Here is a 5,732-nt window from a genome sequence, read left to right on the forward strand (position 1 = left end):
TGGCATGTTACTAGAGGCTGAATGCTGTCTGAATTAAATTTCAACCCACTTTCCAGAGGTTCGTGGTGCATTCAAGGATGTCAGACAGCAGTCTGAAAGCAGTCCAGCTTCCTGTGTCCGTCCCAAATGTTTTGCACATGTGCAAAACAGACAAGTTGGAGAAAATATCATATGGCAGTTGAGGTGGACTCTAACTGCAATCTGACTGTGATCTAAATATTGCACAGCATTCAAAACAGTCTGATTACGTTTGAGGGAAAGTCACCATAGTCAGGTACATCTAATCCTGCCGGCACTGCACCCCCGTGCATCCCATTCAAGGTGCACAATGATAATTTCACTGGTTTTTGGTTTTTGTTGGTTTTTGTTGAAATTTGTTTCTCTGGTCTGAGAGTCCTTCAGGTGCTTTTGGCAAACTCCAGGTGGGCTGTCATGTGCCTTTTACTAAGGAGTGGCTTCTGTCTGGCCACTCTACCATACAGGCCTGATTGAGTATTGCTGCAAAGATGGTTGTCCTTCTGGATGGTTCTCCTCTCTCCACAGAGGAATGCTGGAGCTCTGACAGAGTGACCATCGAGTTCTTGGTCACCTCGCTGACTAAGGCCCTTCTCCCCCGAATGTTAAGTTTAGATGTGCGGCCAGCTTTAGGAAGAGTCCTGGTGGATCGGGAACTTCTTCCATTTACAGATGATGGAGGCCACTATGCTCACTGGGAACTTCAAAGCAGCAGAAATCTTTCTGTACCCTTTTCCCAGATTTGTAGCTCAAGACAATCTTGTCTCGGAGGTCTATAGACAATTCCTTTGACTTCATGCTGGTTTATGCTCTGACATGCACTATCAACTGTGGGACCTTACATGTAGACAGGTGTGTGTCTTTCCAAATCATGTCCAATCAACTGAATTTACTCCAGGTGGACTCCAGTTAAGCTGTAGAAACATCTCAAGGATGATCAGTGGAAGCAGGAGGCACCTGAGCTAATTTTGAGCATCATGGCAAAGGGTGTGAATACATGTGATTTCTTAGGGTTTTTTAATTTTAATAAATTTACAAAAATCTACATAAAACAAACAACAACAGCATCAAAACAAATTCACACTGCCATAATGGGGTTTGTGTGCAGAATTTTGAGGGAAAAAAAAAAAATTTCCTCCATTTTGGAATAAGGCTGTAACATAACAAAATGGGGAAAGAGTGAAGAGCTGTGAATACTTTTTGGATGCACCGTATCTTGAGCTAACAGGCCAAAGTCCCACAGGAAATGCCGACAGAAATGAATCTCTCAACAAGTATATAACTTTCACCACATATCGGTGCACTTCCCAGGGCTCATGGATTGTATTTTTGACAATCAGGCACACAGGACAATTATGTCAACACAATGACACGTTCAAAAATCTTGGTGTGACCTTTTGAAGAGTCTTTTTCCTTTGATGTTCATACCAAAGTGATATCAAAAATTGCTTTTTTTAATCTGTGAAATTTTGCAAAGATGAGATTAGTTCTGTCTAAAGCTGATGCAGAGGTTTTGATTAATGTATTCGTACCATCTTGAATTGATGACTGTCACGTGTTGTTTTCTGGGCTCTCAATGAAAAGCATTAGAAGTCTTCAGATGGTGCAGAATGTGGCGGTGCAAATACTTACCAGGACCAAGAGATTTGATCATATTTGCTGGTTTCTCTGCACTGGCTACCTGTTTATAAGAGGGCAGAGTTTAAGTTCTGTTGCTGACCTATAAGATCCTGAAGGAGTGTGCACCCTTTTGGGCTGAGCTGGTGCAGCTGTATGTACACTGCAATCCCAAGAGGCCTGTCTGCTATGTGTTCCCAGGGTTAACAAGAAGACAGCAGGCAGCAGAGCATTTGTGTATCATGCTTCAGTCAACCAGCTGAATTTAAGCAGTCGAGTTCGTGAATATCTTTCACTCTAGACTCAAGACATATTTATTTTACTGCTTATGGTTAATGAGGGTGTGTAGTTGCAACAAGGGTGGTTGAGGGGCTGGTTTTAATTAGCCTTTTAATTTTAAGAAGCTTTATCTCTTGGTATTGCTTTTAATTACATTTTTATCATAAATTTTTATTTGCATTGTTATAAAGTAAAATTAATTTTGGGGTTCATGTTGTTCAGTACATTGATTTTTGGAAAGCGTGATATGAATAAATTTATTGTTATTAAATTTATTATTAATTAGTCAGGACATTGGCAAGCCAAGACACTTTGAGTAGTCACTCAGATTCAAAAGTGCTGTAATCAGGATATCCACTGATTCATCATCTTCAAAGTCAAGGTCAGTAAACCTTTCATTGCCGCCAAAAGCACCAAAGTTGCAGGAATCCACCACTCTACCCAGCACGCAGGCCATGCAAGTATTGAACAGTGTTATGTTTCTTTTCCAGATAGGAACAACAACTTAAGTAACTTCTTTCAGCCTGTTGGAATGACACCAGCAGATGGAAGCAAAAATAACTTGCCACGCCAGGAAAACAGTGTCTCCACCTGCCTGGATGAGTCAACCCAAAACCACAGACCCCTGAATTAAAAGTTGTGTCCCAAAATTTGTTTTTATTGATTTGTTTCTGCTTCTTCTTATGTATATTGTACATAGGTCAAAGAAATCACTGAAATTGCCCCATTATTCATGTACACGATAGGTGTATGTAAACTTCTCACCACACCTGTATTTAATAATTGAAATTAAGCCTTTAGACATTAGCTACATTTTCAGGCTCATCAAAAATAAATAAACAAATACACAAAACTAGCATGTTGCCTGTGAGGATCCACAGGCTCTTAGATTGGGTGTTTATAGGTAGCTGACATTTTTGTGATAAGGGTGGTAATAAATTAAGCAAAGCTTGTATAATGAGCTGGAATGTGGTGGAAGTCCAGAATGTTTTTAGAACCTTAGACCTCAACAGTTTTTAGAAGAACTCAACCCTTTTATTTCCTGTTAATTATGTAATTTTTTTAATGTTAATTTATAAATTGTTTAGGTTCTGGTTATCATATACACTATTCTTATTTTATTTCTACTTCTATTTTGTCTCTGTGTAGGCTCTCAGTTGTCCAGGTGGTTTCCATAGTAGAGAAGTTTGAATCTTCGACTGGACTGGGTTGCTTGACGTGAGGACGTTTTGCTTCAAATCACAGAAGCTTCCTCAGCTAAAATTCTTGCTCTGGTAGTCTGACTTCTGTCTTGACTCTTGTAGAGAAGAATAAACCAGAAGCCAACAAAAGCTGGAGTTTTTAACCTAACCAGACCCCTCCTACCGAGAGGCCGACTGTTATAGGCTAGTGACTAAACAATAGCTCTAATTAGCACCTATTGTGCTCTAGTTAGCATTTATTTTGTCATTTTGTCATTTAATTTTTAAATGGACCACAATGGAAATAAGTGCATTCACTTTCTTGTGTCATCCATGCATTTTTAACATATTTACAATTATATTATGTACTAACATTGAACTTATAATCACTCACCACACTAACACTTTTGGTAATATGAAGATGACTTACCGTCCCCTGCTGGAATGGCATGAGTCCTGAAAGTAGTTAGCAACACGCATGCATGAAAACGTAAGTCACTCATGGTAATAGCAACATGAGACTTATCTAAACTAGCAAAATCAAAACTACAAAAACACAATAAATCAACACTAACAACACTGTTAAACGAACATAAACCACAATAACACTTAAAACCTCAAAACCTTAACTGTGCATTGCAGCACAGCATCCATTGTTTATTGGCCAGCTAAAATTGCTCATTTCTCCAAAATATTTGTCCTATCAACTTTCTGTTTTGCTGCGATCATCCTTGACCCAAAATACATAAGCATACCAAATGGCAAACATCAACTCTTCCTGGTTTTTACGTGATCGAAGCCATACACGCACGCACACACACACACACACACACAGAGGCCACTTGGCTATTATAATATAGATTGTGATAAAGATATACAAATTGCATGAATGAAATATGTTAAACATATGTTCCTGTGTCACAGGAATATATGTTTAAAGAGACAATGAAATTAAATTGCAACAAATGAAATTGCTCTAGTTGGTACCACTCAAATGAATAAGGTTGATCCACACTGATCCAAATTAATGTATCAAGTTAACAAGATGGTGTCTGTGTTACTTGTTTAATTAATTTGAATCACCCTAATTCATTGGAGTGTTACCAGCTGAAGCACTTCATTGGCTTTTGTCCAACAATTCTTTGTTCAGTGCAAATGGAAATTACATTAAACTGTTAAAGCAATTTTAATACAAGATAAATTTGGCATGAGTGTGAAAAATGTAAATAGGGGCACTCTGTCAAGCACACACTGAAAAAAGTGAAACTTTGAACAACTTTTAAAAATTACTGTAATTTGTTACATATAAATGTATTAGTTTCTTTTTAAAGTATATTTATAATTTGAGGTTTCAACCACATTATAAATATACTTTGAGGAAAAAATCGTACATTTATGTGTGACAAATCACAACAATTTTTAAAAAAATGGTCCAAGTGTTACTGTTTTGCAACCTGCAAACCATGTTTCCATGTTATTTTTCTGACTGGCATCTGTTCATGAGTTTGCAAAAATTCCTTCTTCCTTATATTGCTACTTTTTAAAATCACAAGTTTTGTTAGAGAATGTTGTTGCATTACAGTTCTGATTTTTTTAAAATATCAAATACAAAAACGTAACAATGCTCCACCTTTTGTCACATCCATCAAATTAGTGAGTAGAGCTGCATTACTGCTTCACAACTAATGTACTTTTATGTCCATCAGCTTGCTTAACGATCTGGAAAACTCTTTTTTGACTTTCTTGCATACATTTCTGACTGAACGTGCTGTGGCGGTGCGTACATGATGGAACTTATCTGCAGAATGCATGCACCACGGGGGATTTTACAATAAAGGAGATATATAGCTTACGATGGGTCCCTGTGCAGACCAGTAGCGAGAAACCATAAAAAAACTACACCAGCCATAAAAGAGTGGTAATGTGCACGTGTGCTTGCCTGTGTAAAACATAGACGAGATGAATAAAAGATGCGGTGTGTATGTAAAATGAACAAGGCTGAAGAAGCCAAAACAATCAACCAGTATCAGCACTTTATGGTGGCAAGTACTATGTCACCTTGACAACAAAGGCAGTAAAGCGCTGTATGGCGCTGTAAAACATTGTGTGGCTGTGCAGTGAGATGATCGTTAGCACAGCTGGTTAATTGCCCAGCCACTCCCATCTTGACATGCACGCATATGCACACTCGCAGCCACATGTCCGTACGTGCACAAAGAACCTCACAGAAATGTACACAGCCAAGTGGAACACACACTCAACAACCACGCAAACTATTCCCCGAAGAAGCCATAAAGATGTATGATGGATGGAGGAGGAGGCTGTTCAATATAATCAGTCAGCGAGGCAAGGCAGCATTTGGATGCTGCTCGTGGCTTCGAGACAAATTCATCAACCAGCAATTAGTTTGTAAGACTTCAACCCTGCAGTCTCCTTATTACTTTACTAATGCTACCCTCATATGTCATGTGCTAGTGTTTGTCAATACAGCCTCCGCTCCACTTATGGAGGGTGTCAAGATTTAGAGGCTGAGTTTAAACCTGAACATCAAAGTGCTTATATAATGGACAACTTCACATTTTACAACCCGTGTCAAGTTAAAACACTGATAGCAATCAGGCATCTGAGCGCTCTACTCAC

Source organism: Thalassophryne amazonica, chromosome 14 (assembly GCF_902500255.1).
Source record: "Thalassophryne amazonica chromosome 14, fThaAma1.1, whole genome shotgun sequence".
NCBI classification, from domain to species: Eukaryota; Metazoa; Chordata; class Actinopteri; order Batrachoidiformes; family Batrachoididae; genus Thalassophryne; species Thalassophryne amazonica.